This window comes from Dendrobates tinctorius, unplaced genomic scaffold (assembly GCF_039654945.1).
Source record: "Dendrobates tinctorius isolate UK_male_01 unplaced genomic scaffold, ASM3965494v1 ptg000035l, whole genome shotgun sequence".
Taxonomy (NCBI): domain Eukaryota; kingdom Metazoa; phylum Chordata; class Amphibia; order Anura; family Dendrobatidae; genus Dendrobates; species Dendrobates tinctorius.
The window spans coordinates 44,939,426-44,952,239 of record NW_027361703.1 but is presented as its reverse complement, the minus strand read 5'-3'; the positions used below and the strand labels follow the sequence as shown (position 1 = coordinate 44,952,239).

The 12,814-nt window shown below is 48.4% G+C and overlaps 1 protein-coding gene across 5 annotated transcripts in view; it reads right to left on the bottom strand.

Moving 5' to 3' along the window:
- Positions 1-12,343, bottom strand: part of LOC141087718 (transcriptional regulator QRICH1-like) — a 143,234-nt gene extending 130,891 nt beyond the window's left edge. For 2 of the 5 annotated variants that reach the window (XM_073573455.1, XM_073573456.1), the window contains exon 1: positions 12,023-12,343. The gene's annotated coding sequence lies outside the window, so the exon portion shown is untranslated. Of the gene's footprint in view, positions 1-11,730; positions 11,934-12,022 lie in introns of those variants that run through there. The other 3 variants (XM_073573457.1, XM_073573460.1, XM_073573459.1) reach the window with 2 other exon arrangements.
- Between the last annotated feature and the right edge of the window lie 471 nt (positions 12,344-12,814).

Genomic DNA, 12,814 nt, shown 5'->3' with positions numbered 1-12,814 from the left:
CCGAGGGGACAGGGGCCTGATGTATGGTGGAAGGAGCAGGGCGACAGCAGCACAGAGTATTTCAGGAGAGCAGTGTGCTGGTCTGTGGGGGGCGCCCTGTTCGGTGCCAGGGATTGTACAAAGAGCGCTGTGTTTTATTCACATGGATGGACCGTCTGCTTGTCTGCTCCACAGAAATCCAGGAAACATGTCTGCTGATTGATGGCCTGTTCTGATCCAGACTTTACATGCAAAGACAGTCAGTAACTTTGCAAGCCCCATCAAAATGGCTGCTCACTGTGTCTATAGATGTCATAGGTTTTTGTGCCAGATTTCAGTAGCTGCTCCCCCTAGTGTTAACAAGTGGAAATGCCAAACTTTTTAAAATTATTTTTCATATTTTGCAAAATTAAAAACAAACGATAATATTTTTTAAGAAAATGTAAACATTAATTCTTTACATTTTTTCAATTGCTGAAAAAAAATTTTTTGGATGGCACCTTCCCTTTAAACTTCCAAATTTACGCCTCTACAGCATAGCGGCTGCTAGTTGCCACTCCCTTGATTGGATATACGCCTTTAATCGCTTCACTAATACCCCAATAGATGAGGCCATGTGTAGACCCTTCAGCCTCCCAGCATTGCTTCACCTACGAAATGCTGAAATTCCAGTGGAGGTTAGAGATAATCCTCTATTATGGTAGGTAATCTTGGGATGGCGTCAAGCTAAACGACTTAGCAGTCTTGACCCCAACATCTCGATGTTTCTTCCCTTTCAAGGTAACCCCTCTTTTCTACAAGGCAAGCCACCTCCCATTTACAAGGTGCTTGGAAACAATGGGTGTAGACTGGTCCACGACACGGTAACAAATAATCAATGCCTTCATACCTTAGAGGACATGGTTTTCAAATACCCAATCCTTACAGAAGACAATTTTACTATCTCTCAAATTAGACATTACGTAAGCTCAATATTGCGAGTCATACCGGATTATGCTAGAACACACTCTCTAAATTTAATATCCATTAAAGCCCAAATGGGAACTTATTCTATGAGTCTTATATATAAATCATTAAAGCCTTCTATACATTGGTCAGACTCTTCACCAGGCCCTGGAAAATGAGTTGCTCAATTAACGAACTGTCGGGTAAATGACCTTTTGAAAACCACTCTGCGTATTAACTCTATATTACCATAAGACAGTTACATAACCATGTCTCTTATGATATTTCATAGAGCATACATCTCCCCAGAGGTCAAGTCTAAAATGTCCCCCTCAGGGGACTATCCCTGCCCTAAATGCTTACACTCTCCAGCTGATATTTTCCATTGCCTTTGGGACTGCCCAAAAATAAGGGAGGTGTGGGATACACTTCTGCAACATCTCATCAACACTTTTGGCATATCTATCTCTCTCTCCCCGGAGTGGGCCATATTTAATATTCTAGCACAGGACCAGTTGGTGAGGCGTTCTGTCCAGCAGCACCGCATCTTGTTCATATGGGCAGCAGCCACACGTAAGAGCATTCTCCATTTGTGGGCACAGCATGTAACACCTTCTTTAAGCTTAATTACTACAAAAGTAACATCTCTTCAAAATGGATTGGATAGAGGCCTTACTTAATAAAGAAAAAGACACTGAACGCTTTTTTTTTTTTCCACATCTCTTATCAATACTCAGACATCTTCCACACGCCAGCTCACCAACTGGTATATGAGAGAGCAGCTTGCCGGTAATATCCCTGTTAGACTGGATTGAAATTGTTACGAAGTTATGGAGTTTGCCCGGGGGAGGGGCTATAGTTGAAAAAATGCCGTCTAATGTTAATAATATTGCATAAAAGTTCTGTTATTGGACATTATATGTATACTTTGTATTACACTCAATAAAGATGGTAAAAAAAACAAAAAAAAAACCAAAACATTCCCTCAGTGTTTTTCCAAGTACCACACCGTGGATGATGCAACTGATCACTTTTACAGAATCATATTACAACATGACATAATTTTTTCGGGAAGGGAACTATCCATGCTGTCAGAATGGACTCCTGGAAACATAATTACCTGTAGGTCTAATGCCTATTTTCCAGGACGTCCCTCCTGACAGCACCAGGGAGAATACCAAAGTATCCCCTTAGGGTGGGATGACTGCCTGGAGAACCATTCTCCCGAAAGCAGTCTGCTGGTTAGACAACATATCCAATTTGTAGTGCTTACAGAATGTTTCCAACCTGGACCAGGTTGCGGCCCTACAGATTTGGTTTACTGAAGCCCCTGCCCAGGAAACTGATAATGCTCGTGTTGAGTGAGCTTTTAACCCTTCTGGGGGAGGAACTCCCTGGGAGACATAGGCCAAACTGATTAGTAATATTATCCATCTCGCGATGGAGGCTTTCCTCCCTTTATTTTTCCCTCCAAAGAGTAAAAATAGGTTATGGTCTTGTCTCCAACCCTGCGTGGCCTTGATGTAATCAACAACTGCCTGGTGTACGTCTAATTCGTGCAGGGCCCTTTCTTTGTCATTTGAGGGGTTCTTGCAAAAGGAAGGCAAGATTATTTCCTGGTTTAGGTTTTGGACCGACGCAACTTTGGGCAAAAAGGTGGGGTCTAGTGTCATAATTATTCGATCATCCCAGATTCTGAGATATGGGTCTCGGATAGATAGCGCCTGTATCTCGCTAATCCGTTTCGCTGTGGTGATCGCCACTAAAAATGCTACTTTCATGGTTTGATGTGAAATGGGCATCTCCTGGCTCTGGATAAAGGGATCTAAGCAAAGAGACCGCAGGACAAGACTTAAGGTACTGTCACACTTAGCGATGTACCAGCGATCCCGACCAGCGATATGACGCGGTCAGGATCGCTGGTACATCGCTAAGTGGTCGCTAGTGAGCTGCCACACAGGCAGATCTCACCAGCGACATCGCTGAGGACGGGGGTCGCTACTTACCTGTCACACCAGGCGATCCTGCGTCCTCCCGCCTGACTCCACGCGTCGCTCGTCCTCACAGCAGGAAGCGCCGCAGGAAGCTGACGACGAGAAACAGTCCTGGACGTTCTCGCGCGATCAGCGATAACCAGCGGGGGAGCTGGTCGGAGGTAAGTATCAGACATAGCGATATCGCTAGCAATATCGCTATAACGTCACTAGTTATAGCGATATTGCTAGCGATATCTCTTAGTGTGACATGCCCTTAAGATCCCATGGGGGGACTGACCACCTGACTGTGGAACGTAACCTCTGAATTGCCATGATAAATCTTATTACCCAGGGATGGGAGGCCAAGGGGTAATCGAGAAAGGAGCTTAATGCCGAGATCTGGACCTTCAACGTGCTAGGCCTAAGTCCTTTATTAAAACCTGCCTGAAGGAAATCTAAAATCTTTGGGATGTCCGGTTTTCCTTCCGCTGAGTCGGGCCTGCCACAATCTAGACAATCTTTTGCAAATTTTGTGGTATATCGCAGAAGTTACGGGTTTTCTGCTGGCCTGAATAGTCGATATGACCTGGTCTGACAGGCCTCAAGCCCTCAAGATCTGCCGTTCAGGATCCAGGCTGACAGGTGAAGTCTTCTTGGGTCTTGGTGAAAGACCGGCCCTTGGTGAATGATGTCTTCCCTCTGTGGAAGCAGGACTGGTCGATCTTCTGCCATAATGCCCAGGAGTGGAAACCAGCTCCTTTTCAGCCAATAAGGCGCTATCAGTAGCACTCTTGCCTGACCCTCCTGAGGATGGCTGGAATGAGAGCTATCGGGGAAAATGCGTATGAGAGTCTTCCCCCACTTCTGGCTTAGGACGTCTACCCCTTCTAGATTGTCCAGCGGATTCAGAGAGAAAAACCTGTACGTCTTGGTATTTTTCCTGGTTGCGAAGAGGTCTATGTGCGGTCTTCCCCAGTGCTGGCATAGGTTCTGGAAGATCTCTGTTCAGCTCCCACTCCGTGGGACAGATCTTCTGCCTGCTTAAATAATCTGCCATTGTATTTTGCGACCTTTTGAGATGGACGGCTGTTACTGACAGAACCGAATTTTCTGCCCCGGAGAAAATCTTTTTTGCCAGGTCCTGGAGTGCCCAATGCCTTGTTCCCCCTTGATGCCGCAGAAAGGACACCGCCGTCACATTGTCCGATAGAATCTTGACGTGTTGGTTTTTCAGTCGGTCCTGATTTCTTCTTAGGGCCTCCCATGTGGCGTAAAGTTCCTTGTAGTTGGAGGAAGTGGACCGCATGTTTGCCGGCCATTCCCCTTGAAGAATTCTGCCTTCTAAATGTACCCCCAACCCCATTTGCTGGCGTCTGTAGTAATTACGCCGCATGGGGAGGTGATCCAGGGGACACCTTCTCCTTAAGTTTTCTTGCTGCATCCACCACACCAGGGATCTTCTTACTGCTGGAGACAAGGATCCCAGGCGGCAAGTACTTCTTTTTGAAGGGTTCTTGCATGGAAATGTGCCCATCGGACACAAGGGATGCAGGATGTCATGAGGCCCAGAGCGAGCATTGCTACTCTGATGGAAACGTGGCCTTTTTGAAGCTCCTTCATGCTGTCTCGTATCTTCGTCTGTTTTCCTGGTGGTTAGAAGGAAGTTCTGCTTCTGGAGTCCAGTAGTACTCCCAAAAATGTTTTCCTTTTTTCTGGGACCAGGTCCGATTTTTCTTTGTTTATGATCCTGCCCAGGAATTCGAGAACCTCTATTGTCTTCTCCTTGTGCCGCCGCAGTTCCTCTGTTGATTTCACCACAAGGAGGAAGTCGTCCAGATATGGAATGATGATTATTCCCCGATTTCTTAGGAACGCTACCACCTCTGCGATTAGCTTCGTAAAGACTCGAGGCCAGACCAAACGGAAGACACTGGAATTGAAAGTGGCAGGTCCGATTCTGAAGTATTACAGCAAACCTCAGTAATCTCTGTGAGACTGGGTGAATTGGTACCTGATAGGCACTTTTCAGGTCCAGGGTACACATCAGTGCATTTTTGTCTATCAGATGGACTGTGGATCTGATTGACTCCATTCGAAATCTTTTGTACGTGACCCAGGAATTTAAGGGTTTCAGGTTTATAATGGTACGGGATTCTCCCGATGGTTTCACGATGGCAAATAGGGACGAATAGTGGCCCGCCCCAATTTCTGCCCGGGGAACCGGAATTATCACGCCAGAGTTTGCCAGGTCTGTCACGTCGACTCACAACTGGGAGTCGTCTTTTATTCTGCGGGGAGAAATTGACGTTTCGGGGGGAGGGGATGAAAATTCTATTTGGTAACCCTCTGCTATTGTTCTCAGTACCCACTGATTTTTTGTGATCTGTGACCACTGGGAACTGAATTCTCTGAGTCGACCCCCTATGTTGGTATAGTCATGTTCTTCTGGATCTAGTACGAGATCCCGAAGGGGGGGCTCTAGATCTTCCAGCTCTAGAGTGGGTGTTACCATAGGAACCTCTCTGAAAGCTCCCCTTATAGTACTGCTGTCTTCTATATCTCCCGGGTCTAAGAAAGGGCTGGTCCCTAGGTTTCTTTTCCTCTGGGAACCCCATCTTTATATTGGATGCTTTTTCTAATATATCGTCTAATGCTGGACCAAAGACTTTTAACCCGGAGAAGGGAAGGACGCAGAGCTTGCTTTTAGCGGCTCCGTCACCTGTCCAGGTCTTCAACCAAATGGCTCTGCGAGCCGAATTTGACAAAGAGCCATTCCGGGCAGAAAATCTAACGGATTCTGCCGATGCATCGTCTAGGAAAGCTGTGGCTGACTTCATGATCGGGAGTGAATCTATAATTTCCTCCCTTGGGGTTTTATTAGTCAAGTGTTCCTTTAACTGCCCCAACCATAAAAACATAGATCTTGCTACTGAAGTAGCTGCTACGTTTGTTTTAATCAAGGCTGCTGACGTTTCCCAGGCCCGCCTTAGTAGGTTATCCACCTTCCTATCCATAGGGTCCTTCAGGCTAGAAGCGTCCTCGAAAGGGATCGCTGTTTTCTTGGCCACTTTTGCTACAGGGACATCAATTTTGGGAACTTCCTCCCACTCTTTAATGTCCTTGGGGTTGAAGGGGAGACGTCTCTTAAGTCCCAGGACATCACGAGACGATTTTCCGCCTCCTCCCATTCCTCCAGGACCATAGCTCGCACATGGTCCTTCACTGGGAATACTAATTTCCTCTGCGCCCTAAGGCCCCTGAACATCATGTCCTGTCTGGACTGAGGTTTCTGGACCTCCTCAATCTGCATTGTATCTCTGACCGCCTGTATCAGATTGTCCGTACCGTCCGAGGAAAAAGGTATCTCTTCCCATACTCCGGTTCATTAGCGCACACCTCGCCTTCTTCCTCATCCGACTCCGAGGAGTAAGAACCTTCCTCTGAGCTAGGCTCCATCTCCTGTCTGGTTCACTTGGCACCGAGGCCTGGACTGGCTGGTTGTGGCTGGGAAAGGGTGGCCATGGAAGCGATCGAATCAGTGATCTCATCTCTGATAGGAGGGACGGCTGTTCGCCCTTCATTACTTTGGTCGTACAGGTGTCGCACAACAACTTCTTGTGCTTGCTGGGGAGCTTAACCCTGCATACGGGACACTTATTGGGCTTCCCTGGGTTTTTCTCCGTCTGCTTGGTCGTGGGAGTGGGTGCTGTCGGTTGTGCCTTTTCCTGCATAGTGCAAGAGGGACAGTCAGGCTCTGATCTGGGTAGTCAGGGTCTCGGTCGGTTTCCGCTGAGCGCACTTACCACGTCCGGGTCGACTCTGCCCTGGTTCTCCATTCCGTGCTGTGAGCCTGTCATGGTTTGAACAGGGTTCTTGCCCTGCACTCACAGGGTTAAGTGTACGTGGCCTCTTTCTGGATCTGGGAGGGGTATTTATACTCACTCTTTACCAGGGTTCTCTGTCAGCTATACTGTTGTTCTGGCTGTGTGTCTGACCCCCCTGGTGTGCGTGTATACTGCATTGCTTGTTTGCTTCCCGTGTATGACCCGGTCTGTCCCCTCACTCTGTACTCCGTCTCTCGTTTTGGTACTATTGTCTTCTCCGGTTCTGACCTCCTGGCTTGGCTATCGTTACTCCGTTACAGTTTGTCCCTATTGTACCGTCGATTGCCCGTTCTGGTTTCTGATCTATTGCTACGTCCTGACTATCCATTCTCTCTAACCCTTTGGTACTGTCGTGCTTTGAACTCGGCTTGATCTGGTTTCTGCCTCTGTCTGTGCCCCTTGGTAACATTATCCAGTAGTTACCCTTTTAGGAGTTTTCCTCAGCTCCTAGCTCTCTGGAGTTTAGGCCACGCCCTCAGCAGTCACATGCTTCAGGTCCTGTAAGCCTGGAGCATGCATCGTCACCACTGCTGCCCCGCTCCACAGGTATCTTTGTGCACAGTTTTTGTACTCAGGACACACGCATTGGCTCAGTGAGCAAGTGCAGTGCGGTGTTCCTGACAGAGCCTCTGCGAGGTCAGGAAGGCTGCTGCTGCCTGTCTCGCTGTTGTCGCGCTCTGCTCCTTCAGAGCGCCCAGCGGCGGTCTGTATTTCCGGCACTCTGACGTCACCGGAAGTGCGCCGTGGTCTCCCTCCACGCGACTTCCGGTCCCTGCGCTGCTGCCAGCGTCGGAGCGGAGAGCCTCCGCTGCGGGAGGAGGCAGCTCTACCCAGGGGAATCGTCCCTCCCCTGGTCTCTGCGGCTGAGGGACCCCCACCCAGGAGGGTTTCAGCGCCGGGGTTGCTTCACAGGAAGAAGGTTTGGCTGGGCTGCCCGATCCCCCTGGACCCCTCCGGTAAGATGAATCCTCTTGTGCGTCCCTCCGTGCAGGGACAGGAAGAAACACTGAGGGAATGTGGGTGGAGACTGTTCTCTTGCTGTCCCTGCAAGGAGGCATGGGACGTTCTCCCTGGTTCTGTCAGGAGGGACGTCCTGGAAAGATCATCTAAACAAGTACGATGCATTTTGGAAACAAGTCCTGCAGACTGATGAGGTTAAAAATAGAACTCTTTGGCCAAAATCATCAAAGGTATGTGTGGATAAAAAAAGGGCACAGAATTTCAGAAAAAGAACATTTTGCCAACCATTAAGCATGGTGGGGGGGTGGGGTGGATTAATCATGCTTTGGGGTTGTGTTGCAGCCAATGGCACAGGTAACTTTTTTATAGGGAGAGGGAAAAATGGATTCAATGAGATGTCAACAAATTCTTGATGCAAACACATAACACCATCTGTAAAAGAAAATTTGAAGTTCAAAAGAAGATGGAGTCTACAAATTAATTAAGATCCTAAACACACGTCAAAATGGCACAAGCTGAAGGTTTCACAATTGCCCACACAGTCCACTGATCTCAACATCATTGAAAATCTGCGACTAGACCTCAAAATAACACTGCATGAAAGACGAACCAGGAATATCACAGAACTGGAAGAATTTTCCAAGCAAGAATGGATGAAAATCCCTCAAACTAGAATTGAAAGATTATTGGCTACAAAAAGCCTTTACAAGCTATGATACTTTCAAAAGGGGGTGCTACTAGGTACTTACCATGCAGGATGCCTAAACTTTAGCATTGGCCCATTTTCCTTTTTGTAATTTTTAAAATGTAAAAGACGAAAAAATAATTATAGATAGAGGGCTATGGCAAAAATTAAGAGACCACTGCACAGTTTTATAAAAATCAGCTTCTCTACATGTCTGACAGCCATTCCATTCCAGTGTCAGTTGAATTCCAACCAGAGTACACCTCATTCTACTTAAGGTGCTTCTGATTAGGTGATCACCTGAACCAAATCTTATTTAATGAAGTATAAAAATCCTGCTGTGGTGTTCACAATCCTGTTGTAATAGGACAAGCTGGATGGCAAAACATGTGCCAGTAATATCCCAAAAGTAATAGGAATGAAAAAATAACTTTTAACCATACCAAAGGAGTTGAAAAGAAAAGTCTTGACTGGGGAAAAGTAGGGCTCAAGTCTGGCTCTACTAGCAGAGGGATACAGTGAGCATCATGTTGCCTCCATTCTTAAAATTTCTAAGACGGCAGTCCATTACAACAAGGTCAAGCAGCAGACATTGGGGACAACAAAGCTACAGACAGGCAGCGGGCGAAAACAACTCTCCACTGACCAGTATGACAGTCTTATTCAAATGTCACTCAGCAACCGCAGGATGACATCAAGTGACATACAAAAGGAATGGCAAATGGCAGCTGGGGTGAAGTTCATGGCAAGAACAGTTCGTAACAGGCTCCTAGAGGCAGGGCTCAAGTCATGTAAAGCTAGAAAAAAGCCTTTCATCAATGAGAAGCAAAGGAGAGCCAGGCTGAAGTTTGCCAAAGACCATAAGGATTGGACCATAAAGGACTGGAGTAAGGTAAGCTTCTCTGATGAGTCTAATTTTCAGCTTTGCCCAACACCTGGTTGTCTAATGGTTAGACGGAGACATGGAGGCGTACATGCCACAGTGTCTTGCACCCACTGTGAAATTTGGTGGAGGATCAGTGATGATCCGGGGATGCTTCAGCAAGGCCGGAATTGGGCAGGTTATTCTTTGCAAAGGACGAAATGAATCAAGCCGCATACAAGGTTATCCAGGAAAAACAGTTGATTCCTTCTGCTCAGGCAATGTTCCCCAACTGTGAGCACTGTTTTTTCCAGCAGGATAATGCACCATGACACACAGCTAGGTCAATGTGTGGATGAAGGACCACCACATAAAATCCCTGTCATGGCCAACCCAATCTACAGACCTGAATCCCATTGAAAACCTCTGAAATGTAATCAAGAGGAAGATGGATAGTCACAAGCCATTATACAAAGAAGAACTGCTTAAATTTTTGTACCAAGAGTGGAATAAGGTCACCCAAAAGCAGTGTAAAAGTCTGGTGGAAAGCATGCCAAGACACATGAAAGCTGCGATTAAACATCATGGTTATTTCACAAAATATTGATTTCTGAACTCTTCCTGAGTTAAAACATTAGTATGGTTGTTTCTAAATGATTATGAACTTGTTTTATTAGGCTAGGTTCACATTTGCGGATGGCCGAGCTGCAGACTTCCTCCGTGAAGCTCCCCCACTGCCGCACCTTCTCCGGTCAGCCCCGCCTACGTCCTCATACTTCTGCATGCGGCCTGCATACCCCTTCTTTAACATTGGGTACGCAGGTCGTGCGGATGTATGCAGATGCCTCCGCATGCGTCGTTTTGACGATATGGCGACCCGCGTTGAACGCAAAATGTTGGAATTTGATGTGGTCTCCGCATCGTCAAAACGACGCATGTGGAGGCATACACATACATCTGCACCACCTGCGTACCCCATGTTAAAGATGGGGTACGCAGGCCGCATGCAGAAGTATGAGGACATAGGCGGGGCTGACTGCAGAAGGTGCGGCAGTGGGCGGAGCTTCACGGAGGAAGTCTGCAGACCTCTGCAGCTCGGCCATCCGCAAATGTGAACCTAGCCTTAGCATTATTTGAGGTCTGCAAGCACTGCGTTTTTGTTTTTTTTTCACCATTTCTAATTTTCTGGAAAAAAATACAAAATTAAGTGCTTGGAAATTCGAAGACATGCTGTCAGTAATTTATAGAATAAAAGAGCAATTTACATTTTACTCAAAAACATACCTATAAGGCTGCGTTCACAAGTTGCGATTTTTTTGTGGCGCTTTTTAACGCACGATTTTGCCGTGAAAACGCAAAAAAAAGCATCCCATGCAATCCTATGGGATTCCGCAATGCTGTGCTAATGCTGCGTAATCGCATCGCGGAAAAATACGCAGCATGCTCATTAATTTTGCGGAATCGCGGCGATTCCGCCCACATAGGAATGCGTTGTTCTGCTTACTTTCCGCATGTGGCTGTGCCCACCATGCGAAAAGTAAGCAGAACATTTGCGGATGGTACCCACGGTCTGGAGGAGGGGAGACTGTCCTCCAGGCTGGGGGTACCATATCCCTGCAAAAAAAAAAAAAAAATAAATAAAAATCGGGTTATACTCACCTTCCGGCGTCCCGCGCAGCCTTACCGATGCTCCCGCCAACTCCCGTTCCCAGTAATGCATTGCGGCAAGGACCTGTGATAACGTAGCAGTCTCGCGAGACCACTATAGTATCACGAGACCGCTACATCATCAAAGGTCTCGCAAGGCATTACTGGGAACGGGAGCATCGCGATGACAGGAACGCTGCTCGGGACGCCGGAAGGTGAGAAATACACAATTTTTTTGTTATTTTTAACATTAGATTTTTTTTTACTACTGATGCTGCATAGGCGGCCTCAATAGTAAAAAGTTGGTCACACTTGTCAAACACTATGTTTGACGAGTGTGACCAACCTGTCAATCAGTTCTCCAAGCGATGCTACAAACGCTTGCAAATCGCTAGTTTTTCCGTGGGAAAATTGCGGGAATTTAAAGTGCGGTTTTCCCGCGGAATGGATTTCCCGTGGTGAGTTCAGCAACGTGTGCACATAGCCTAAAGAGAAAGATCACACAAACCGAAAATGTTGCAGTTTAGGCCTTTTAGAAATAATTTCATCTTCAACTTGCTTAACTGGTGACAATAACAGTCATTATGACCAGGGGTGCCATGGTAAACAGTACTGAGTTCCCGTAATAGAACTAATATATATAATACACCCCCCAGTCCTGATTTCCTACAATCTGCCACTATACTACACGCACGTCCAATAGTCCTGGCACCACCTCAGCCCCGCAGGTGAGGCCATGCAGACAGGACCCTAGCACCAATGCCCCGGCTGCCAGCTCGGCCACGTACACACCATGCGGCTCCGCACTGCTCAGCACGTCCCATCTTATTCCAGCTACAATTCATTTCCCAGCAGAACAAACAAGCTCTGACCAAAATGGAGAGGATGGCGGCTTTCCATTTTCTGAGGAAACTTTGCGGAGCACGGCCGCCGCCTGGATGAGCGGGAATAGCCATGGCTGTGCCCCCCACATTCTCTGTGAAACCCCTTAAAGGGGCCTGTGCTGTGAGCGCCGCGTGCACGGGGAGAAGATGCTCCAATCCGCTGAATCACGGCCGCCCGCTCCGGGACATTCCTCATTTACCTCTTTGTTGTTTCCGGGGTGGCTGCAGCTTCCCGGGAGTGTGAGCAGCCTCATCTACATCCGAGGAGCGGGCACGGAGGACGGTCGTTCGAGCAGTGCCCGGGATCCGCCTTCACCCGCAGCTGTCTCGCACACACGCACAGTCACCGCTGTCACAGGCGGCGGGCGGTCCGGGGCGCGCCGGCAGCCATCTTGAATTTACCCACGAACTTCGACCCCGAATACACAGTTACGAGTGTGCGGGCTGGGGGACGCGCCTAACGTCGCTACATCACACAACGGTACAATGCGCGCTCCCGGCACATGCAGCAGCCTGAACTGCCTGGAGGGAGCGCTGGTGACTGCTGAGCACAGCTAGTGTAGCACCTGACTAGAAGTGACGGCTCATTGTAGTCTATAGCACGTCACACGGCGGGCTCTCCTCAGGCTGCGCTGTAGTGGTGGGGTGCCGTGGGCTCTCCTCAGGCTGCGCTGTAGTGGTGGGGTGCCGTGGGCTCTCCTTAGGCAGCGCTGTAGTGGTGGGGTGCCGTGGGCTCTCCTCAGGCTGCGCTGTAGTGGTGGGGTGCCGTGGGCTCTCCTCAGGCTGCGCTGTAGTGGTGGGGTGCCGTGGGCTCTCCTCAGGCTGCGCTGTAGTGGTGGGGTGCCGTGGGCTCTCCTTAGGCAGCGCTGTAGTGGTGGGGTGCCGTGGGCTCTCCTCAGGCTGCGCTGTAGTGGTGGGGTGCCGTGGGCTCTCCTCAGGCTGCGCTGTAGTGGTGGGGTGCCGTGGGCTCTCCTCAGGCTGAGCTGTAGTGG